At 39.2% G+C, this 26,279-nt stretch overlaps 1 protein-coding gene across 6 annotated transcripts in view; it reads right to left on the reverse strand.

The window, feature by feature from the left end:
* Window positions 1-26,279, reverse strand: part of adgrl2a (adhesion G protein-coupled receptor L2a) — a 212,027-nt gene that overhangs the window by 121,636 nt on the left and 64,112 nt on the right. For all 6 annotated transcript variants that reach the window (XM_084355337.1, XM_084355335.1, XM_084355334.1 and 3 more), the window contains one exon: window positions 2,829-2,917. The gene's annotated coding sequence lies outside the window, so the exon portion shown is untranslated. The remainder of the gene's footprint in view (window positions 1-2,828; window positions 2,918-26,279) is intronic.

Consider the following 26,279-nt stretch of genomic DNA (forward strand, 5'->3'; position numbering starts at 1 on the left):
ACCCAAGGCGACTCAAAGCAGCTCTTGGGTTGTAAAAGGCAAGTCAGCTACCATCACTTACCCATCCTTTGTATAATATGTCTTTGAAGGATCATGTGCATATTTAAATAAGGGTATATGTGGTGCACATTGACAGTGCTTCATTAAAAGACTGAAGTATTCCCATTTCATTTGGTGGAATCCCCAGTGCCGTATTTATTGGTTGTCCCTGGCAATACCGTGGAACATTAATAAAGCACACCAATATCATTCAGCTCCTGGGATAATTAGGCAGCCCATCCCTGAGAAGACCGTATATGGCACATAAATTCTATTAATAAGCTATATATTTGGTTTAAGATCTAGAGGCCCCGGATCTAAACTTGTCATGAGAGTAGCAGAACGTTATAGCACCTCGGTTCTGTGGGGACAAGAGTGAATTGATATTGTCCTCAATTAAAGTTGAAATAGGTAAACATTCCCCTCCTTCCTGTTTCATTCTACTACTCAAATATATTTTAATTATGACAAAGCACCAATTCTCCCTTTAATATTATTTTACCTTTAAAATGATTAGCTTGGTTTTGTCCAATTTGCTATGTAACTAAATCCTGTGACTGCTCGACTCAAACAAAGCATCGTTTTCACACAGTATTGAATATAAATGTCACTGAGCAGCAATAATTTCCCCTGTTAGCTTGGTTTATTCCTAATATAGTATTGTTTACGATCAAACGATTTTTATATGAATATTAAATTGGAATGAGACCAAGGATGTCTCGCAAATAGCGGAAGGATTTAGTTTTTTACCGTTTGGATCTGCCACTTTGCCTGCACTGCTACCAAACACACTTTGGTTGAATGGATGTCATTAATTGTAGTACTACAAAGTTTAAAGCAAATTATTAACACACACAATCACAAGAGTGACAAGGCAAACAAACAGCAATAATTCATGATATTATCATATCAATTAATTTAGCTATGGTCTATCAGGAAATAGCATAACATATTACAAAGTACCCAAAAGTCATACTTGAGTAAAAGTATTTTTATCAAAAGTAATTTTGTGGCTTCGGAGTATCGGAAGTACACGTAAAAATAATACATTATTGTATAATAATAATTATACATATATTTACATGTATGCATATACTTTATAACACGGGTCAACCAATTAACAATTTGATATTCAGCATTTTTTAGATTAACAGAATTAATTTAATTTATCTGATTGCGGTTAAAATAAATACATGTAAAAATGTTCGACTTGGGCTCTGATGCAGCATGTAATCTGCAAAGTAATTCTAAACCAAACTATAGTTATCAAATAAATGCAAGTAAGTAAAAAGTACAATATTTGCCTCCATGCCTCCAAATGTAGTGGAAGTATAAAGTAGCAGAAAATGGAAATACTTAGGGTAAGTACAAGTACCTCAAATTTGCAGTTAAGTACAGTACTTGAGTAAATGTATTTTGTTACATTCCATCACTGTGTATTGGTAATTCCACCTCATATCTCCAGTTATCTTTCTTATTTGCTGTATTTACCATTTTTGCTTGAAAAATGACTGAAATGATTAATTGATTAGTTGGCAGTTAATTTTCTTTAAATCGGCAAATCGACTAATCTAGCAGCTCTTATATAATGTAATGTATAGTGTTATTCCCTGAAGAGGCCGAGAAGTAGGTTCGTCTTTTCTTGGGAGAATGACACAATATTGCATTTCAATTTATTTTAAATAACACTAAAGGAATGTCTGAGGAGAAATACTGTGTCAGTGTAAAAGCACCTCAGCACTGACAGCTTCGCAGCTGCGGAAATTATATCTCGCAAATTACTTACTACTCGAGCCAATTACAACATTTAGGCTTGGTGCTCAGAGAAATATCCATTTTACTGCCGTTGACAAAAGGCAACTTGTAAAGTGGCTCTTTGGCTCACTTCTGGCTTGTTCGGTTGCTTCTGAAAGGCCGGTGGCAGGGTCATTTATAAAGCTCTGCCAGCCATCCCAGAAGATGGACACAGAGAAGGTGGCGTGGCTCACAACTCAGAGGGCAGGTTCGAGGCTAACCCTCCAGCACTGACTCTTTCCCACCGCTCTGGTTATAATTACCTCTCTGACAGAGAAGTGGAAAGAGGCAGGATGCAGGATGGCACTGGAGCTGCGGCAGAGTGGCAGAGGAAAGTCAGGATGGTGTGGCTAAGTGGAGCCAGGAGAGATGCTGACGTAGAGCAGGGTGGAAGGAAGAGGTAGCCTGAATCCAAGTGAATCTTCTTTTTTTTCCCCCTCCTCAGTAATTGTAAGCCACTAATTTGCCGTAGCCAAAACATTTGTATGCTGGGAGTCATTGGACTGGCACATTTATCTTTGAGACAGCTTTCTAAACTTCATTGTTGCCCGGACCAGTCCGTCTAAAACTGATCAATCACAGTAGCAAACAGCTGCCTCACTCACACGAGAGCATATAAACAGAGGCTGCCCACAAATTGTTAAACAAACAGACTGCTCAACTGCACCCTCAAAGGAAACTGCTGTTGCTCCCACGAAAAATGGCAAAACCCTATTGATTAGTGGTCAATGGTTGGAAATAAGGGAAATTAAAAAAAGATTTACTCTTCTGGATTGAGGCTTTGAAGCAGCAAACTTGTTCTGGAGATGGCACGTCGTGAAATAAGGTTTACACAAATCACAAACAAGCAAAAAAAACTCTGTCTGCAGAAAAGATGTGGCACTGGGCCCCATCCTGATGCAGTAAAGTTTGTATAGTCTCTCTCTCTCACACACAAACTCACACACTCTTATTCTAAAGCTGTGAAAAAGGAGTATTTGAATCATTTCCTTTACCTGCCTACTTCTTCAAATAGAGAGCTGGACTGAGATTTTCCCAGAATGCATGGCGCCAACCAACGTCGCATGGTACAAATGGGCATGACCTGGGTAAAAGAACATACAGACAATCATATATTTAACATTAGACAGAAAGATATCACATCTTATGTATTATCCACGTTGAAACCATTATCGTTTGTTTCACGTTTGTAATGTGGATCACTGAGAAATTGAAATTGATTAACAATGACTGAGTGCTGTGACATGCATAATCATGGCCTCATCACACAGTGGATGATACGCTTAGTGTGTGACACACTTCATCTAACTGAGAGCTTACAGAAATACGTAAAGGTTTAGTCAATGACTACTAATTTTTTTTGGCTTATTAGCTAGGAATTGGGAGGACAATGTCTCACTCAGCCGAATTTAACAAACTGATGTGTGCTTGAAATGTAAGCTACACTTAACAACTTTTTAGTTGGCTATTTGCAACAATTCTTTACAATGTTGAAATCGTCTTGATTAAACAATGTAAATGGTCAATTAATTGCAACAGAAAATGAATCTGCTTTTCTGATCATTCTATTAATTGTTTAAATCATCAACATTCGCTGGTTCCAGCTTTTCAGTTATAAAGATTTGCTGTAGGTTTTTGCATTTTTGAGATCCGGTGTCTCGGTTGGACAGAAAACAAGCAAATCGAAGACACCTTGGGCTTCAGAAAGCTGTGATGAAATTGTTTATTTTCAATTACTGTAAACAAAAATCTATAGGATCAGTTGAAACCAGTGCAAAAATAAACGTTTTGAATGCTAATATGTATATGTGAATATATTTTTATGAAACATGCAAAATAATACAGATCTGAAATCAAAATGCAAAGAGGTCGGTGGATACATCAAAAGAAACCAAAATGCAAAATACATCTGCAGTAAACATGGCCATTTTATTGTGATTGCATTGTGACTGCTGTGATTTAGAACACAAACTTGGTGAAACTTACCCAAGAGAAACAAACCTACTTATCGATCCCTTAAGATAATAACACTATACATTACATTACATTATATAAGAGCTGCAACGAGTAGTCAATTATATTATAATAACCGCCAACTAATCAATTTATCATTTCAGTCGTCTTTCAAGAAAAAAGTAAATAAAATCAGCTCACTTTTTTTCTTCATTTTGCAATTTAGTTTAATGAAATTTAGAACCTAGATTTGTTGTAGAAATACTGAAAGCACAGAGGGGAAAAGCTGGGCTTCAATGTGACTTTGTTCTCTGAAACACTCGTCTCCGACTGGGCAGTGACAGCCCTCGGCAAAAGCATGAGTGCCCTGTCACAGTGTCCATCAGCTAACACACTGAAGCCCTCTGCACTACAGGTGTGCAGCTTTCTGGGTGATCACACCGTCTGATCCCTCCGTCTAAATGAATAGCTCTGGGCCAGAGAGATCTGCGTTATCTCTGAGAGAGATGTAAAGAGAGAGACTCTGAGAAGCCATGTGAGTAATAGGCCAAATTAAGTGCTCTCAAAACATTCCTAGAATGACTGCAGAGAAGTTTACAATGACTGGATTTGCTCATTGCCTCCACCTCAGCCCTCCTCCAGGCAGCCGAGTCATGTCTGGCTGCCAAATGGGTTACTATCAGCAACAGAGAAGTGGCAGAGGACCCACTTAAACACAGGCTGAGCCAAGAAACTGATCTCCTGTGAGAAGAATGTCTGGCTGTCTTCCCATGTCATGCAGTGGTGCTGATGGGCTGATAAAGGTTTTGCCAACTGGATTCTTCCCTTCCTGTGACATTCTTGATTGGCCAAAAGCAGAGTAAGAGCTCCAGGAGACAACGACTCTTGTTTTCTCCCAATGTGGAAGTCAAAGGACCTGGAGGATAATTGTGACAAGCTGCTGACCCCCCATGCCCAGGTCAGATTTCTCCAGGACGGGGGCCACTTCCTGTCCAAAAGCAAACTATCCAGTGAGGCATCAAAACCATTAGAACTCTTTTCTATTATCAGAGGACTCGTTCCCCTGAGACCTATTTACTTATCAGTTTCCTCAGTAAGATAAACGTAACAAATAAACTGTGATGACTCCAACTGACAAGCCAGTGATTTAGCAGGGCGGGCGTCAGTCCCGTTTGTCAGTGGAAAGCAGTTACTGCTGACTGATTAACTGTTATTATCTCAGTTTCGTGTGTATTTCTGACCGTATACTCTGAACACCTTGAAAAAAGAGTGAGAAAGTTAACTACTGTGTGGTTTTATGGCAATATGATGCTCAAATGGATGCTAACAAATCAGAAAATGAGGGGGGACATGAAAGCTGATTTACAACAAAACTCTGCACAATATGAAACATTTCATTTAAACAAATGTGTCGTGGTTTACGAGAAATGTATACGTATTTGGCAAGAACAAATAGCCTTCTTTTATAGCGCAGTTAAGAATAATGATGGTCACCGATTGATTTAACAGCAGAGCACCCGCCTACGCTAAAAACGCAAACACATTTTTGCCAAAAGCATGACGTTAACGGATGATTTCCCAAGGAATGGTTTGTTTAGGGGCCTAATGTATCGGAGCTATGTCAACAGCTAGTTCCACATGTCAGCAGTGTTGTATATTTAAACCTTTTTACACGTTTGATTGATGGTGCTAACGAGTGATATACAAGGTTTTAATTTGTGTAGTCTTTATGTCAAATGTCAAAACGAGGGAGAGACCAGCGCACATCTGGTGGATAAGTTAAATAATGTCATATTTGTATTTATATGTGGAGTGTTACAGATACTGCAGGTAAACAACACCAAACACAGTGGCAGTAACAAGCAGTAAGAGAGGTATTTTCTATGTGGAATAAAATTTGACTGTTGCCTTTTTTTTTTTCAGGCTTATTGGTTGGCTTCACCTTAATTATCATACGTTTTAGACAATCTCTGTACTCTCCATACAAATTCAACCATCCTAGACTGATTTGTTAATTTCCACAGTTTATAAGTTGATTTGCAGCAAAATACTTTCACAGCGGAATTACAGTAATGACCTGGCCTGCCGGTCAACACAGAGGAGGTGAAAGCAATTTTACACTTGGCCCGCAGAGACCATAATTCTAATTTGAATACTTGTACGTCTCTTGTTTTTATTGTTTGGGCAGTTTATTTAAAAAAAAAAAAAAGAAGAAGAAGAAAATAAAAAGCACAGGGGGGCTTGGTGGACGTCCAGGCAAGGAGGAGAGAAAAGGATGCAACTTATTAATTTATCGTAGCTTAATTAAAATGTCCCTTTTCAATTATTGAACTCCTAAAATAAGAGTTTGATAGAAAAAGTGATTTTTTTTTTCCATGGACTAATGTTAAATGCACCTGAAGTACTTTCAAGTAGATTCAAAAGTGTTCACGGCTTAGAAAATACACAGCACCGTGGAGCGGTGGAGGACTGTTGCCCTACTTCAGCCACAGTGTTGAATTAAGACGAGGGTGAGGAAGTAATTAATAAATCAGAGTACGACCACTCTCTTTTGGAGACGTAAACAAAGTTTTTGAGATGCAAACACCTAACTAGGGCAACCCACACAGTAGAATTAGGCTTTTTTTTGTCATGATGGGTGGTTTAAGCCAGTCAACCGACATTCAGTTGGATAAACGTGTGTATGCACACCTCATTAAAGAGGAGTCCTCAAAATGTGAGCGGGGGGAAAAGACTTTAATACATATACGTACTGCATATAATGAAAAAGATAATTTTTTACATATATTTGACAAAAACTAGGATATAATTGAAACATGGAGATGGATTAGATATAATTTTTTTTCATTGATCATGTCTTTAAAGCCTTTAAAGCCTCCTGCAAGCCCAACCCCACATCCCTGTCGTAGGAGGCGGAGAAAGGCAGAGTATGGGATTACCAAGCAGGATGATGTATGTATGTATGTATGGTGTCAACCCAGGCCACTACAGTTGCAATGTGAACGCGCTGGCCAGCGGGCCGAGCCAATCCCCCACTCAGTGGATGCGCCTTTGATTACAGAAACATTGAGAGTAAGTAGACACCAAGCAAATTTGGTATCTGGGTGACCCAAAATTACGAACAACTAGGTCTACTATTTCAACACAGTTAGCCAGTGCAGGCTATCTGTGTGTGTGGAGTAGTTAAGATGAACATTACGTCTCCGTGGTGCAACCAAACATCGACACAGCTTTAGTATCAAACTAACTAGTTTCAAGGCATGGTAGACTCTGCACCCTAACTTAAGACAGAACTTGGGTATAGCTGGTGCAAAAGATTTTAAGAGTTTCCAGTAAAGTGCGATATTTAATGTTAACTAGTGTCATTTTGCTGTGTCTATTTTTCCTGTGTAATTGAATATGGCACCGAATTTAGATTTTTCATGATATCATATCAAAGTTGGAAATTTCCGTATTGCGACAACACTACTCTGCAGCTCCCCTTAGTTCTATATGGAGTTATTCAGTCTTTAGACTAAATTCATCTTTTGGTTTTACAGACGTCAACTTTAATGTTGTAGTTCACTCTCGCCCTGTTTACACCTGCAGCAGACAGCTGTTTTCGGCCCAAAAATAATGTGTAAATCCACTGTACGCCACCTGCCCAGCGCTAAACAGCAAAGCTCTTGACTAGCTGGTGGAAATAGTTAAGCGTGCAGCTGCTAAGTCAGATATTTCAGACAATTCCCTCAGGAGTCAGTGGAGACCAAAAACAGAGGCAAAGGAGAGTAAAATTGACCTTGTATTGGCCAGATGGCCAGAATCATGACTCCCTGAGTCTGCTGGAACGTTCACCATCATCACGGCGATAACATGTCAGGACTGTGTTTGAAAGAGGCCAGATACATTAAAGCAGAAATTTCCAACAACATCGTCATTTGAAACAACAAACACAACCAATCTTAATGAGTTTCTTACTGCATACACGGCCATAGTTAAAGTCTGAGACACAGCTTTACCTAAGAAGATGCCAAGAAGGCATAGCATAGTGAAATGTTGATCTAACACTGGAGGAAAAATGACCATATCGGGCAAAAGTGCAACGCAGCTTTCCTACAGTGACTTTCTTGACTTTGCAGCTTGTTACACTGAGGACAAGATTTATCAAAACTGGATTGTTTGCGGAACATGTTTTTCTAAAACTCCAGTCAGTGCAAACACAAAGCACTTCTTCGCTCTTCTGTAAACATTCGAGGCAGGGCAGATGGGGTCTGAATCCAAAGGTCATTTTGTCATATCACAAATGGTGTTGCGATGCAGACATATGCGGCAGCTCTTTAGAGCTTATGACTCATGTTGTCTGGGGTGGGAGCTAAACGTTGCTTGTAATCCACAGTGCTCAGCCTCCTTTAGGAGTCACTACAAACAGCACCTTGTCTGAGCACATAAGCGCTAACCCCTGCCACACATGAAGTTTGTTAACTGTACTCTTGAGGAGGGCTGATCCATGCTACAGTACCTGACTCAGAGAGGAAATCTATGCTGAATGAAATCCAATCTCATGCTCAGCCACAATTTAGCGCTTTACTGCAACTTCTTGCGTAAACGCTTTTGAACCTTTAATATTCTAAAATAGTGAATTCCTGAGTAGGTACAGAGATTAAAATTGATATTCTGTGCTCGGTTGTCATGTTTGATCAGCATTTAGTCACTTTCAACCGTTTTACCTCAATTTTAGTTTCAATCAACTTCTCTTTGATAGCATATTTTGGGGGAGGCATGACTCCTACATCTCCAACACTCAGTTCTCACTTTATAAAGAACAAAGCCGGTGATCTCTGCAACATGTTAAATGGTTGGATTTACAAGAAATTGCCACCGAGGCACTGTATCTAAAATGTGAAAGTTACTTCTAACTCCAGCATTTCCCTGCCCGTCCGCTTCCTGTGTATCTACAATTCAGGATTTAACCTTAATCTACTAATATTTTTCTAAATCCTTTTCACAAAATCATTCTGTAATCTGCAAAGGAAGGCTGCAAAGACCTACTTTAAGATGAATTCAGTGGTAATCCTGCCATATTGTCATGTATTGGATTATAGCGTCAGGCAAAGATATATTTTTTTTCTCTTGTTGAAGATAATGTCTTTCTCTTTTCTTACTTGAATCACAGCTTTAGACTGCGTCAAAATAAAATATAGTATAATTATTTTTTTTAAATAAAAACACTGATTGGAGTTTTTATAAAGATCAAAAAGTCAATAATTTAAGTAGTTGGGTAAAAGTGCAAATATGGATACCTGACCAACTCCTTCCACTGAATAAGACTGAGATACAATTTAAAGTTCCAGAAAAAGCTAGCAAGGGGACATGTGAGATTATTTCACTTTACAGCTTGTGGTCAACCGAACTGTTGCTTCAAAAACGACTGAGTGAACAGTAATGGCTGAGTAAGAACAATTTTTTCTAGGGGGGAAATTAATGTATCTCATAATTTGCATCTCCACTGAGTAGGAGTGGCGCGTCACTATGCCTCATAGAAACTGCTGTTGCAAAAGGATTGCATTAGTCTAGATTTCAGTGGGGGAGGCACATTGACACTTAATAGCAAAACGGGTTCACGTGTTTGTCCCTGTGTTTTTTTTGTGTATTTCCTGCGGGTGCTCCAGTTTCCCCCGACAGTCCAGAGACATGCAGCTCAGGTTGACTGAAGACTGGAAATTGCCTGTAGGTGTGAATGTGAATGCGTTCGCCCTGTGACAGACTGGCAGGTGTTTCCCTCGACTCTTGAAATATGTGGCACCTTTGCAGGTTTGGGGCACAAAGTTTGGTCAAAATATGAAGAAACTGGGACCAAAATATCAGTGACCTGAATAGTAAATATCAGTATGAAAACTGTATTCATATCACATTCAAGTCTTAACTTCCATCACCCAAACTACACACTTACAGGATATGATTTATTACATATTTATTTCCCATATTAAACATTGAGTAACTATTTTATGCATTAAGCTTTACAACCCATCATTGTAGACATTTAATATGGTCTTAAATAATAATGAGGATCAAATGCAGGGATGTTGTGGAGCTGCAAATGCTAAAAATGTGCTTGTAAGATGCAAAGGCTTAGTAACAGCAATCCAGAAAGACGTTTAAGTAATACCAAGCAAAAGAAAGCAAGCACGTCTGTACAATTGTTATCGTACTTTTTTTTATAAAAAGTTAAACACAAATAAACACAGATACGTTTTCAACTTTCCACCCTCAAGAAAAATGTGGAACAAAGACTTTTGAAGCCATTTTTGAGCACCCTGAATTTCTGTTTTTCATTATAATTGATATTATGTTTATTCCTCAAGTACATGTTCCAAACTATTTGCTTCGTTAATTTATGCTGATTAACTGTTTCCCCGGTAATTATGCTCAAGTAATTACAACATAAATCTTTTGTGTGTGAATTCCTTGCAGAAAACTTTCGGCTGAATACAAATTCAGTGGCATTAAGATATTAAAAAGCAGGTGAATAATGTCTCTCTGTCCAAGCAAATACTTCTTAATGTGAAACGTCGCTTATGGGCAACTGGAATTACAGAAAAATGATGGGTTGAAATGAGGACTCACCCTCTCCTGAACCACCTATGATCAAGAGCTCAGACGGTCATTTTTAGAACAAGGATAAAAGGTCCCGTCGGGGGTCTCGGTGTGCACAGAACCATCTGCAGGTCTATCAAAAAATGGCAAAACGAGGTCTAAGCTGGGCTCATCTACATTCCCCTGACACTGCAGGACCCCTTGAGGACTGGACAGGACATAAGAAGCCATAAATGATTTTCTTAGCACCGCAGGTCTTTACTGTGTTAAAGGAAATGACCAGAGTGTATGAGATAAAAGCAGAACGTGTTTTAGAGCCCCGAGAGTCAGGCTAACATGAATGACAATGTAGCGGGTGTAGGCTGAAGGAGCGGAGGAGGAGGGGAACACAATGAGGAGGTGAATCAAAGCCACTGAGGTTCTCATGTGGAGGTATACAGAGTGCAAATGAGTTTTTCTTTAATACTTATCTAACCACATGATTGTTGAAAATGTATGCAAATCAAGGTTCAAGGCGACTCGAGGAAAAGTTATAATTCATGCAACCGTTTGTCTATTGAAAAATTACAAAACTGCTTTTTGTAATTTCTCTATTCATTATTAACACGGGTCATAGACCTATTACTTCTCAAGCTATTGACCAAACCCGCCCCCGTCCGCCTCCCCCCCTCTAACCCAACAAACCTAAATTGGAGAATCGTTGAACAAACTTTTGCATGTAATCATACACATATTTTATTCATGTAATGATATGCAATAATAGCTAAATCTTTCTGTGTCAGCACTTCCTGCATGCGTGGCCCAAACAGCATCCTGTAACTGAATAGATAAACAGCCAATAGAAACCAGAATGAGTCTCTAAATTTAGGACACTTAGGAATGCATATTTCTCTTTAGTAAAACCCGCTGTGCATTTTGGCCAACTTGATTACGCATAGTGTTGCGCCCTACTTAAATCTGCACACTTTTCTCTACTAGGGGACTGAACAGGCAGTAATAATAAAATTCAGACTCTCCTCCTTGACAGACAACTTGTCTAACTTTGAAGGCAGTAGCTCCAAGATGGCTAAGCCATTTCAAAAAAAGTGAAAACTGTCAAGGATGACTTGTGTGTGGTGAGGAACGAGCTGGAAACTGAATCGCGCAGTGAGAAAAATATTTCACATCCACTGTATCGTATTCTAATAAACCACATTCTCCACCAGTGGGGGGATTATGACTGTCCATTTGTCTTGGCTGGGCCACCACTGATAGGGAGACGCTCCCTCCCTGTGTCTGCACCATGCAAAGTTAAAAGCGACGCTGGCGACTGCTGCAAGTCATTTGTCTCTGGTAACACTGGTTCGTAGGAAGCCAGGACCTCGGCTCTCGTGGATGATACATTATTGCTATCACTTGCCCTTGTTTAATTACATCCATGTATGGGGTCTGGTACCATATCCTACAAAGCTTATCCATCATGGGAAACTTTAACCAAAGTCTGCGTTATTGTGTCATATAATCCTGTGTTTGACAGAATGTGTGAAAGAATATTTCAGCAATAACTTAAGAAACAGTATGGTACCTCGACAGCTTATCCATTAATACGGTTTATCACAGGCACCGAATATGAAATGAATTCTTTGGCCTTTCCTGGAAATGAATAATGAACAACACATTTAGGTCTTTCCCCGAAAAGCCTTTGAAGAACGGCGTCTTTTTTTTCTTTCTTTAAGTGACTGATTTTGATTTGAGCCCAGTGTTGTTTATTATCACATGCCATTTAATTTATTCACACTGCCTTTATGTTTTATTATAACATTTAATTCAGTGACATTTCAGCTCTGAAGAACATATGTTGTACATGAATGAACGCACTGTATTAAAATCAGCCCAAGGTGCGTTACGTATGGTCAGGGCCTAATATCTAAAGACAGAATATGAAATGAAGCCAATCGATGTGGATCACACCATTATCTTTGCATCCCCTTTCTGTATGTATGTCCTATGCGTATCATTACAAAAGACCTTCAGGTTATTGATACACATTAAATGATTCATTCTCATCCAACTTTGACATAGAACTGGATTTTATTGGCTCCGACATGCTGATGCAAACCTTGTGACAGAAGCAGAAAATTGTTGCCGTCTATCCCTAAAACAATGTCAATGGTTGGGGATTCCTTCAAAGGTTATTACTAGAGCTGCGCAATTTGTCCAAGTGTTATAGAAATATATATAAATATACAAATCACAGAAGCTGCAGTGTTTTGATAAGGGTAAAATGTGTGACAAAACAGCATGAATGAAGTACCGTAGTGCTGCAGAGATGCCCTGCTCTATAAATGTCAGTCTCCAGATTTTAAGAAAACATGTTTGTTTGGTTCAGACTCCCAGCAACATTATCATGACTTTAATAGTTATTGTCAGTGAAAATGAAAATTCTTGATGATCATGTGTTTATTCCATATTGTGCAGCCCTGGATATGTCTAAAAAAAGAAATGTATTTTCTCTATAAAACATGACCCAGCTTCACCCACATCAGAAAACATAGTTATAAAGTTGTGTTTTTGGACAGTAAACCGTGAGGTTTGCTGCACACCCCTCTGGTGAATTCTTCTTTTTATACATCCGTGGCAGCGTCATAAGAAAAAGAAAGAGTTCATTGTAAAAAATAATTAATATACGCCTCCATGTGCAGGATGAGCCTTCAACATGTTTCATGATTTTCCACGAAGTTACAATTCTCATTCTGAATTTGTTTTATTTGAGTATTTCTGGCCATGTATGGACCGTCAGAATCAACCATGTAGTTTAAACCGTATTGACTCACCCACTGATACACTAACATGACCTGTGTAGTGTAGGCTAACATTAAATTTAAGCAACAGAAGAAGACTCCAAAGATATCCGTACATTTGATACAGAATGTTTAGGCTTTTGTTCCATAAAAATACATTTTCTTCTGTTATTTTTCCTTTTAATATTCGCTGATTTAATTTAATGCACATGCTGTGAATGCAGTGAAGAAACGCCAACACCTTTTGGGAAACATTTCAATTTTTGGAGCAGAAACAGTCGTGTTTGTCTCTTATTTTACCCCCTGAAGCCAAAAAACATACATAAACAAACTAAAATGAGCTCTGCGTGAAGGCTGATATGACATCTTACTCCATACTGGTGCCTCACAACAACCTGGCGGCCAACCGATAGCACTTAATAAACTCAAAAACATTTCTAGTCTGAATTTGCGCCTAATGTATGGTAGCTGCAGTATTACGTTGAATAAAAACCACTCACTGAAGTATGCCACATATCTGTCTGACATGGGAACGCTGTGGGGAACAGTTGTTCTGTGATTGTGGGCTGCTCTGTTGTTTACATAATGTAAAACTAAACAACCCAAGCCAACTCCCTCTGTTAACACACTGCTTGGATATGTTGAGAGAGTCAGGCTCTTTGTCCTGCGACTGTTTCCTTGTATTCACACTGACCGTTTTTCTTTCATTCGTGAGCATTCCTTAATGCAATAAGATCCTCTACTCGTACATAAAATGCACTCTTCTACATTCAGCTGCTGCAGCCTAGTCTAGTCTTTTTCTCTTACCCCCAGTTGACGAACTGAATAAGAAAATCCCTGTTTCTCCAAGGAGGATATTTCTCTCAGTTGCAAAAATACAACAAATCCACAATGAAAAGTAAACCTACTCAATCTCTCTCCTGATCTCTGCTCGAGAGAGTGAGATAGATCTACATTTTGAGTTTACCACCAGACTCAATCGCTCCCTGGATGACTAATGTGTTGCTGGGACAGAAGCTCTGCAATGTGTGGTGAGATCTCCCAGGGCCTTTGTGGCTCTCGCATGCTGGACATCCCCATTGAGACAGTAAAGAATAGGTGGTCACTAGGTATGGACACAATGAAACAGAACTCAGGGTCTGGAACAATTGCTCGAGCTGTCACAGGGTGACAGAAACTGTAATTAATGATATTTTCTATTTTCACAGAAGAGAATGAGCATCTGACAGAGACATTATTAATGAGCACAGCCTTGTTGGAGGGAATAATGGCAGTTTATTAGCAGCAAGACAGATTTAACAGATCTCTCTCAAACAAAGGGTTTAGACACATTGAAAAATGGAGACAATCTGCCCTAAAGATCCAATGGGAGAAAATGTTCAATACAACAAAAATGTTAGTATTGTGATCATATTCTTTTTTCCCCCTCCGAACCATCTGTTCAGCAAGTCGATAATAAAAGGATTCTGCTTTGTTTTTTCAGTCTTATATCTGATACGGAGGAGATGTTTATATCAAAATAGGAATATAAATGTTTATTTAACTATCTTTGTGGTAATTAATCTAAACATATCATTGTTCGACAGGTACATAGATGGATAGTCTCAGCTTTAGATACGAAAACGTATATGACACTTGAGTGGAAAGTTCATTTAATTGTTACAATTATTCCAAGTTTTAATTTAACTGATTCACGGGTTGCACAGCAACAGTATATCAAAGGTTTAGGTTGATCGAGTGAACCATATATCTGTTAAAACTAAAACGTTCTTTTGTACAGACATCTATTGTTCTGTTTACATCGGTGGTCTCAGAGCAAAGCAGCCGCTGGTATTTCAGAAAAATATAGTTCTCAATCTTCACAGAATAAACAGAAAATGATTTAAACATAGATTATTTTATTTAGTGGCCGATACAACAACAGGGCTTTCCACAAAGGGTATGGGGTAACCAGCCAGTGGGAAAAAGGAGTCAGCCAGGGGGGTCTGGGGCAAACCGCCTGGAGAAGAAATGTCACAGTAAAAGCCCAGATCTGGTGGCGACTGGTTCATTCCAATGACACTTTTACATCATATAAAACTTATTGCATATTTAAATGAGTTAGACTACTCGATTGTAAACCTGTAGTGTTTTATTGTAAAGAATTAGGAGTCTTGTGCATTTTATCCCTCACAGTCTGTGAAAAGCTGTTAGGGAATCTGACGTTAGTTTGCATAGTTGGTCTCTGGCAAAAAAACACAAACACGTTCTCTGACATTTTAAACTGTAAAATTACAGTGTGAGGTTGAGAGATATACTACATTTCCTTCATATGACATAGGTCTGTCACCTTGACAACATTGCCTGTTTTTTAATTAATTAATGTGGTCATTCAAGTACATACATGTCTGTATAGCTTCAAAGACAGATGCAGTGCTTTCAGTGGACTCTTAAATGCTTATCATCACGTTGCATCAGCTGGTGTTCTCCAATCTAGCCCTTCTTATGAGGGTGTCATCTGTCCGTGCAATCAATGAAATTATTACTCTGTTTTGTTGTCAATTATTTTGCTAATATTTGTCAAACACTGAAGATGACTCTCTGCTCTCTACTCAGCAGGATACAAACACTCATTTGAGCATGTGCGGTGCACACACATTCATAGAGATGTGAGGGCAGGACCGATAAAGACAGATAAGCAGGTTTCTCTATCATCACGCTCACATTGTTTTGAAGCGCAGGCTAGTGGTTGTGAAATGTACACACATAGCGGATAGCAACTTATTAATTAAAACTATTTTATTAGAATAAAAAATTAACATAATAATAAGGCGGATGGACTGTTTGGCCGGCGGCCGACACTCATGGAAAGCTCTGCCACAAGGACAATAGTTTGCGGTCACATAACCAACTGATCATAGTGAGAAACTACGCTATTACCCTAAAATTATCCCATTATTCCTTCTAATATCTTATGGATTTAGGCTGGGAATAACTATTTTTGAAGTAATGCAGATAATGGCAATATCACCACTGGGTGAAAAAGATTTGTGAAGCGTATTCCGGCGGTGTTTCGACAGATACTCCTCTGCTTCATTCATTTCACTGGACTGAAATATGGCTCCGATGTGACACTACAGGCATATGCCATTGAATAGATGTATTAGATGATTTCCAGAAATGAACCTATTTTCAGTTCATGTAATTGATTCTCATCCAGCAAGTTTGACTGTATTATGTTTGTTTGAAAAGTTAAAAGAATCCGGCTAATTTCTCCCCAACCAGGCAATACTTAACCAGATTAGAGTGGCCACTTCAAGCTTTGTTGATGCATCCAAGTGAGGCAGGGCAGCCCAGCTGCAAAAGCTGATCAAAAGAGAGAGGGGGAATGTGATATTAGCATCAAGTGCTTCAGCGAGTGACTCAGACAAAAACATTGAAAAAAACATCTTTATTAGACACTTCCTTTACCCATGTTTGGAAGTGAATATATCTGTTTGTCAAGCAGCTGTGTGCATCCATACATGGCATTGATTCGTACTTTATCCAGCATTATAAGGCAATTCCTCTTTTCCCTTTTGCATCCCGTTATTGGTGGTATGCTAATGACATCCGCTGTGATTAGTGATTTTCTTCTAATCTTTATTCCGCGGTGGCCTGAGCAATCACAGAGGTAGAGCTTCAAGATTTACAGCAGCGAGCTTCTTCTGACTGCTCTTCCCGTCTGCCCTGACTTGATTTAATTTGAATAATAACTAAAAATGTTTGATTCAAAGGCCACTATGGTGCACCACGGTGCATTTGCAGATTCAGGAAACATACTCACAGGAGCATAGGAAAGTCTTTTCTGTCATGACCTAACCTGTTTTGGGTAAAAGGTGTTTAAAGAGGGAAGTTCCCGGTTCATCACTTATGATTAAAATGCTAATTTCTATGTCTACATTGATTTTTTTTATTTCCCTTTCGGGCAGCATTTATTGGTTTTTCCTCTTCCTCTTAACACAAATTTACTCCAATTAATTTTACACTGAACAGGTAGCTTACACATGTCAACTCTCGCCAAGCACAGCTACATTAACTCAAATTTGCAGATATTTAAACTATTGTCAGAGTGACATGTACATTTTGTGAAAGGTGATTGAATTTGTCTGGCGCTTTTGTGCTACAGCACTTGTAGCGACAATATAAAAGTCTATTGTATCCTCTGGGAAGCGTGCAGGCTGTCCAAATAACTGTGTGGTCTCACACTGTTTCCAAGCATTTGAACTGGAGTCCATCCAGAGCACAGACAAATGGATTATTTGATTTTTTTTCTGTTAACTTTCAACATTAAAGGAAGAAAAAAAGGTTACACAAACTGTACCGGTGGCAAGTCAATTTAACTTCCTGCTTAGAACATTTAGTAAGACATCATTACAAAGTTCAAAATCCCCCCCATGTGTTGAGTATCGGAAAAAGGTCTGTCATTATTCCGGTAATTGAAATACTTTCATAAGTTTCTGTTAAAGTCTGCCTGCTATAAAGGGTCTTTGAATGGAGACACTACAGGGTGCAGTTACTGGTGCGAGTTTGCATTGAAATGCACCTGGAAGCCCTCCCTAATTGGCAGCCATCTCATTTGGCTTTGATACTGCACCTCATCATCTGCATGAGCAGAGCAGGCCATTGTCTAGGGAGGAAGCACAGGTGAGTAACGGGCTGATCGCCGAAAGACAACGCAGACGGTGCTCAGGAGAAAGCCGAAGTTTGAAATGATGCCATAAAGCAACTCCAAAATAGTGTCAATTACAGCATGTGTTCATAATATACTGTCGCCGTGGCATTGCTTTACTGTGGAATGCGAGGAACTGTATTATATAAAATGGTAATATGGGCAGTAAAACCTGAGTTTAGACAGCAAGATCCAAGGACCTTCTAATTAAGAGCGCCATCTCAGGGATAGCATGGGGAGTGATCTAATGGTGAGTGGTCATGCATGTTTTTACCTGCAGCGTGCTTTATCTACCGAGGCCTCGCAGCAGGACCTTAGACCGACCTGTCTCCTGCTTTACTGCTGAGACATGAACTGAAACATGCAGGCACAAGGAGCTAGTCAAGCACCATTACAACTTGAGTGAAACAAATGGGCAAAGTGTTTATGCTAGGTTGTACAAACAGCATCACCGGCGCGAGGTATCACAGGAGTGTCTTGGCTTTGGATACAGGCATGCTGCTCCAGAAGGTGTGGCAATAGCATTCACACCACCTGCAGAAGTGAAAAAAGACCTCCCGCGTCTTCCTGTGATGGGGTGAAAAGAAGCATTCATGCGATTACAGCAGTGCAGGCATCATCCCCTCCTAAGCAGTTAGCTGTAACCAATCTCAGAGATGCAAGGTGCTAATTACAAAACAATGAGTTGAAGAACTTGGATGAAAAAAAAAAGGAAACTTTGGCAGGCAAAGAACAAGGTCTCACACAGGTGCCTAATCTCGTGTTTTGGATATGTTTTTGTCCTTGAGAAGGTTTTCTTTGACTTTGTGCTCAATCCATACAACTCTCCTCATAACTGCACATCTTGTTTCTGTAAATCTATACGATTCTGTGCAGACCTGTAGCTGCAAGCAGTGATTAATTATCTGGGTTTGCCGCAGTCAGCATCCGGGCTGCACAGTGTATGAAAAGCTAAGCCTGAGCACTGGGACAAGAATCCATACTGATGGGAAATGGCCTATTGACTAACCTCCTGATATGTGCAAGTCACATGGATAATTGAAAATGAAGAGAATTGCTTTGAAATAGAAGAGGAGTTCTGGATGGTAATTTTGACATTTTTATATAATCATTTTCAACTAACTCAGTAAAAAGCCCCGTCAAAGCTCTGAAATCTCTCTTTAAATGTTCAGTATTTTTAAACAAACATCGCTGTGTTGCAGGTTCAGCTTTGCAAGACATTTGTAAAATAATGTATTGGTGTGTCATAACTCTTCTGAGGGTTGAAAAATGGATTTAGTTAAGTGCAGGAAGTATTATGTTTAGCTCAGGGCAAAGTGTTCTGTTGAGTTATAGCAGCCGATTACCCACAGCTCTGGTCCGGGGACTACATGGGGTATTTGTTTACACCAAAGGAAATGAAACTATTTCCATTTAACTGCCCTGCAAATTGGCCTCCTTTGCTTCATTCTTCAATCCATGTGATATGTTTCCTACTGTTACAATGGGTATCTCTGCTTTGACCACAGCAGATGGGGAACCAAAAAAAACTAAAATAAAATCCTCTGAGCGCGGAAATAAAAAAGTTGTGCATTACATGAAGCATTGCAGAGGAATCCTGTTTCCCATTATGTCTTCATAACTGACTGAGTTTTTATGCAGAGGTGCTGATGCAATTAGCCGTCCTCCTCCTAAATGTGTGCCAGAATGTGGTTGGGTTTCAAAGAGTCAAAGAAACACTATCTTGCTTCAATTTCAGGGGACCTGTGCTTAATTTGGCCTCCTTTATCTAATAAGAGTTTTTTCTTTTTCAAACACCATGTGGTTTGCTGTTGGTTGAATCAAAATAATGGACCACAATGGTGAGCCACAAGAGCCAAGAGACTGATGTTTTATCTATCATATCACCACATTTTTATCTCTATCTTTAACAAGTTAATTTTGAAGAATCCCGACTGCTGAGGCCATTATCTACGTTCCAGTTGTGAATATAAAAATGTACTCTGGTTGGAAGCAGTGGGAAAAAAAAAAAAAAAGGAGATGTGGCTCTCGGTTTTAAGAGCTAAGTGTTAGGCACAGGCGGAATGAACACTGAAAACACATATTTTACACGCATTTATCTCCATCACTTGACAACAGCGCTGACAAAAGCTCCAGATCTTGATTTCCAACATGCATATATATATATATATATATATATATATATATATATATATATATATATATATATATATATATATATATATATACTGTATATATATTCCTCCCACTACAGTGTCAGCACAATCCCTGCCAGGAGTGAGTGCTGCACAGGACTGCAAGAAAGGCAGAGAGATAGAGGGGAGGTGGGTGGTGGGTGGTGGGGGTTTGCAGGAGAGAACGATGAGGTTGATCCCTGGTAAGCTGGCCCATGGCCTCAACCCTCCAGCATTTATCTGGTGGTGAATCCGTCACCAATCTGATAGATCAAGAGACAGCCTGGCTGTCCCTGATTCTACTGCCCCCTGGAGGAAACAAGGTGACTGCCAAACGTCATAAATGCACTCGAATGCAACATTAGATTCTACGTTCCAGCGTGGTGGTAGGTATCAGTCATTTTTATGAGTCTTATAAAACAGATCGAGTTTAACTACAGGTGAAATGCTCTTCTCTACTTTGCTTCTCAGACTTTACAACAGAGTGTACAACACAAATCAATATGGAGGCGTAAGCTCTTCAGAGTAAATGGACTTTGTGGCTTTGATTCACACACACAAAGCATGGTGAAGGAAAGAAAAAGGTAGCGGGAAGGAATTCACCAAAAATCATTTGTTTTGTGTTGGTGAGGTCCCTGATTCAGTGTAACAGCTTTGGAACATATCTCCAGAGAAAATCTACAATCTACTGTCTCCACAATATTAAATTGTTACCCACCCATTGCGCTAAGCACAGATGCCCCATCCAATCGGCAGCTGGTGTGCTGTATATTTCCGTTAATATTTCACATTAGCCTGTGGCGCGACATAATACCAGATGATTACTTGTCTGTTATGGTATATGATGAGAAGTGTTCAGGGCTGCTAATGTGAGACGTCTCTGTTTACCACTTTGATGGATGGCCTCCCTGATAGGACCTGAGTTACGTTCGGGGGTGTCACAGGAAAAAGATGACAGATGGGCCCAGCTGTTGAAGATATCGACACTTTGACCAGACCATGAAGACATTAATCACAGCACGGCTAACCAGCACTGAGGGAGAACGGGCGACTTCTGTTATTAAGACACAAGTTGTGACGGGGGACGCACTGTATAATGGACCGTTCAGTGATCAGAAGTTATGAATGTGGTGCCGTAAGAGAAACAAAGACAATGCGGAAAACTGTAAAGAACTGAAGCGACCCAAAGAACTTGTAACGTGATTAACTGTCACAAGAGATAAGGGGGCCAGTAATAAAGATGAACGGGGGGTTGTTGATGCTGTAATATAATATTAAGTGATGGCAGATATCCAGAAGTCGGTGTCAAAATGAAAAAGAGGACACTAATGGATCTTTGGGATCTTCAGTCTTAGTTGCACCATCTTGTCATGCTGATAAGACACAACTGGTGCTCATAGTACCACTGTGACTAGATAACAACATGTTGTTGTAATGTTGTGTTTAGTGATTAAATATTTATCCACCTAATTATACTAACCTATGGTTGTTTCATCAGTAGTACGTTGATTGATCTTTTTTTTTTTAAGTTCTCTGAATTCTTTGATATGTCTTCTTTCATATTTCATTGATCTTTCTCATACATATTGTAACACATCACGATAGCACATGCTCATTCTTGATCAACAACCATGTATGTTTGAATAAATTAAATAAGGCTGTGTAAGAAACTCACTCCGTGTTTCCACCAGACCAGCTGCCTGTTCCTGGAGCTACAGCTCATGGCTCGAAAATAATATTCATGGGAGATCGAAGTGGCTGATGATGTATGTGTTGTGGAAAGGGGTGGCTGAAGGGGGATTAAACCCCTATCAATAAACAAAAAGTGAGGTTGTCACTGACTGATTGTGAAGTTCACCATAGTCTGAACTATATTAATAGGAAATATAGTTTTGTTTCAAATAGACGTAGGTAAAAAGTGTACAAGTTTTCCAGAAGTTTATCAAAACAAGAGTAATAACATGATTGGCGCTGTACTAAGGTTCCGGTCCAGGACTACTTTGGCATCATACGAGGACAACTTTCTCAAACCCTGTCATAATTGAGGTTATTATGATAGCCCCTTAATGTGCATATAAAGTGACGGAACAGACAACAAAAGTCGCTCTGACAAATTAGACTTGAAATTGTTCATTAACATAATGTCTGGAAGTTCATTAATAACACTGATTTTAATTATTCATGGTCTTGTTTCAGTACAGCAGTTTTTCTCCTGCTGAGCCACATATCTCGATTGGCTAAAATTGTGAAAAAAAAAAATATGGGAGAGGGAGTGAGAGAAAGAGGGATAGAAAAATAAAGAGAGAGAGAGAGAGAGAGAGAGAGAGAGAGAGAGACAGAGATCACAACACACACAAAGGCGGGTCATTATTTCAGCACTGCAGGGGAGACAGTTAAACACTACTTTGTTCTGTTCAATTTGACTCTGTGCAACATTACATGCAACTATCTGGGTGTAAACCAGCTTATACCTTATTTCAAGCAATTTTTTTGCATCTCATGAGTATGACTGTTTGACTACCCACGGAGCTGTGTATTCATTGCACAGCTTGGTATTCTATGGAAATCCCGCTATTGTTATCAAACAGTCACTGCGGCAACATTCATGGAGAAAAAAATGCTTTTCAAACCAACAAGCTTCGAAAACGACTTCTTGGTTCTATTTATGCAAGGTCAGTTTCGATAAATAAGGTATGTCAGCGGTGGGGTTTAGTCAGCTTCACCTTGAATATTTAAATTTCCTATCCCATCTTTTGTTACGTGTGAGTGAAGGCAACAGATCAACTTTTTAAATGCGTTTTCTGGTTTGGGGCTTGAACAAAACAGCATTAGAAAAATAAATACAAATAAAAAAATACAAAATATTTGACAAAACATGTCTTATGTTTGTGTTTCTGAGCAACACCATGCTGCACTTTAATCCACCAAATCTCAATTAAACCTTCATCAAGGTCAGTGGTAGCACAGCAAACAGCCAGAAACATCTTCTATTTCCAGCTTTCTTCTATCCTCTTATACCTAAGTTGAATGCCAGATGGGACTTAATGCAAGAGATCTCCTTTTGTTTATTATAAATATTAATGTCTCTGGTAAATACAATCCTACAACAACAATTTGGTCGGACATGTCTTCCATTCCACAGAAACATCATGGGGTTGGGTGATTGCCCACCGTGGCATACCTGCACAGATGAAACTCATCCTATATTCTAAATGCTAAGTGGTTTCATCCAGCGGTGAGGAACGGAATAAATATGTGGATGGCTTTCCTCACTCAAATATATTTTCAAACATGGTTGCTTGCACCGGGGGTGCTTAGCAACATCGAAGCCGAGCAGATAAAAAGGAAAGAGAGAGAGAAAAGGGAGACAGAGAGAGAAATCCTTGCTGACAGCTGCTTTCTCCATGCTTCTCCGTGTTGTAAAGATGTTAGCCTCAGAAGTGTATTGAGACAACTGACCCATTGTTCCTGTTGTAATTAAAGACCACAGCTGAAGACATCGAGCCACATGGCCAAAGGGGGCTTTCCTCACTTTACCAGCACACAATCCACTGTAGAGCTATCGAGAGTAAGTGGCGAAAGCCTGTGATGTGATTAACCAAATTTCATAATGTTATCTTACAACTGATATTATAAGGAATAAAGGCTTTATTTGACTTGTTCTTTGTTGCTAAATACAGCTATTTTTTAAAATCTTCATAAGCATCTAGTCAATATGGCCACTGGAGAACCTTTAGACTTTTAATCACCAGCACTTCAAAAGATGTGACAAGATGTAATCTTCGTATCACTGTTTAAGACTGTTGTTATCATTATCAAACATTAGACTCAAAGCAGACCTTTTCTCTATTATTTTTCTTTTCTGAAGTTCAAAGACACTCACGCACGCTTTTGCAATTTTAATGAATATAAAGCAACTCTGACAACTTACAAATCTGTACTGTCATCACTGCTAATTTCTAATTAAATAATAGCACATGTATCGTCATTTATCTGACAAACTAAACCAGTCTATCGTTAGTTGTGTTATGGTGTTGCACAGATTTCAGCATCCACAATCTCATTCCACTCACTTGTCCATGAGCCTCTGCCTGAAGCTGCAGCTGTAAATCGAGTAATTTCACAGTAGCATGAAAAGTTGCAGACAGGCTTAGCAACAATGTCAAGCAGGACATGGAATCACATTTATCTATCTATGTGACTATTTGATACATATCTGCTTAAGCTTTGAAAACAGACTCCATGTATTTTCCCTCGAAAAATGTCGTCTTTCTGTTAGCCAGATAATGACCAGCCTGACTTCAAACCAGTCAATTCTAATTAAAGTCCTGGTCCGAGGCAAAGCCACATTCCACGGGCAGCAATCTGATGGAGAGGAAGGACTCACATGAAACAAGCAGCATTACAGCAGACTTTGATTACTGAGGTATTCATCGCACGTCAATCATTCAGCATACCTGGTTCCTATTTCAAGCGCAGATTGGATATTTTATATTTCTGATGTTTCGCAATACCTATCAGCCGCACACATTATTACACAGAATCAGAAAAAAATACCATTCGTGGATAATATGTGTTCAGTCAGTCTGAACGTTATTTTTTGTCTTTTGGGAAATAACATGAAAGCATCGAATAATTAGGTTTCGCCAAAGGGAAAGACATGTTTGTGGGAATAAGTCAAATGAAATAGTTACATTCACGCTTTTTACATGCACAGGATGACTTGGAAACAGCATGACCTTTAGAAAAAAAGAGTTTTTGTAGTCTTACAACCATAGCTACCAGCCGGTGATATAAAGGCTAAGACAAATAGAAGATCATTGTTCTCTGAGTTTGTGGTGCGATGACCTCTGCGATTCAATTGAGAACATAGATTTCGAAAATTATTTCATTATTAAAAACCTTGAAAATAAACTTGAACACTCAATGTAACCATTCAAAACCTGTTCCCCGTTCGCTCTTTGTTCGTCTTTTTTATGGTTATCAGGATACTTCCAAAATATTTAGCATATTTAAATTAAATCTGATGGACGCTTTGGCCATGAGTTAGGGAATGAGTGTTTAGGTTTTGGATAGAAAAACACCATGAGTGTGGCCATTCATAACATCTATTAAAACCTTTAAAAACATTTTGTTTTTACCTCCTGTTTGTTGACGAATAAAACTGCAAAATGCGCGGGTATTTTGGCAATGTGGCGCTTTGGCAACGTAATAAAATGGCCATAAATGGACAAAATCAATGATCGTCAGGCTGACTTCTTTAAAGGTTGGCACAACTTGTCCATTTGCTTTTCCCAGAGAGAATAAAAGTATCTTCCAAAAATCATCGCCGCAATCAGCCAATCAAGCGTATTTTAATACATGTCTGGACCAGATGAACATAAATTTATGAACATAGTACATTTTAAGAGGTGCGCAGCCTTGGAAGAAATATGCGCTTTCTGAGTGTTTGCTTGTTCTTAAACTCCAAGGATAAACCTACAGCTTTAGTATGAGGAAGGTAGTGCTGCTTAAAACTCATTACTGTTGTCAGTACTGCACTCACTGTATATGCAGACAGTTTTCCTTTGTGAAGGGTTTAAACATTCAGGCCCATCATCCCAAGCTTCACGGTAAGACTATCAAAACAGCTTCATAAATGAGCAGTTAAGGTTTTTAACAGCTTCACTGTGCATGTTAAGATGTTTGCAACATAATTACATACGTGGTGATTCGAAAATACAAGTACGCAACAAAATGATATTTTTTATGGCCTGTCCTCTCCACCCCTCACTGTGTGCCATTCAGTTGAAAGAAATGATACGAGATCACAAAAAAGAAAAACAACCTACTGCGAGCCATTATCGACCAAAAGTGACGCCAGAGCACGCACACACACACACACACACACACACACACACACACACACACACACACACACACACACACACACACACACACACACACACACACACACACACACACACACACACAGTAATCATCTGCTCAGCACACTAAAAACTACACAGCTGAACTAGATACAATTTACTAAAATATTTAAAAAAAAACACGTTTCTGCAAATACAGTTAATTTTACGTGTCCATAATGTTCGACTATTTTCTTTTGTGAGCGTGGTAGCTTTTTCTTAATTCCCCAACTATAAAAATAAAAAGAACATCACTGCTTAAATATGTTTTGTTGATTTTCCATGAATCAACCAGCTGTGCCTTTGCAGAAAACCCTCCCAGATGCCAGAAAGTGTTACAAGGTGGGCAATACTTCAGTTTTCTGTGATT

Source organism: Pagrus pagrus, assembly GCF_965226575.1.
Source record: "Pagrus pagrus genome assembly, chromosome: 6".
NCBI classification, from domain to species: Eukaryota; Metazoa; Chordata; class Actinopteri; order Spariformes; family Sparidae; genus Pagrus; species Pagrus pagrus.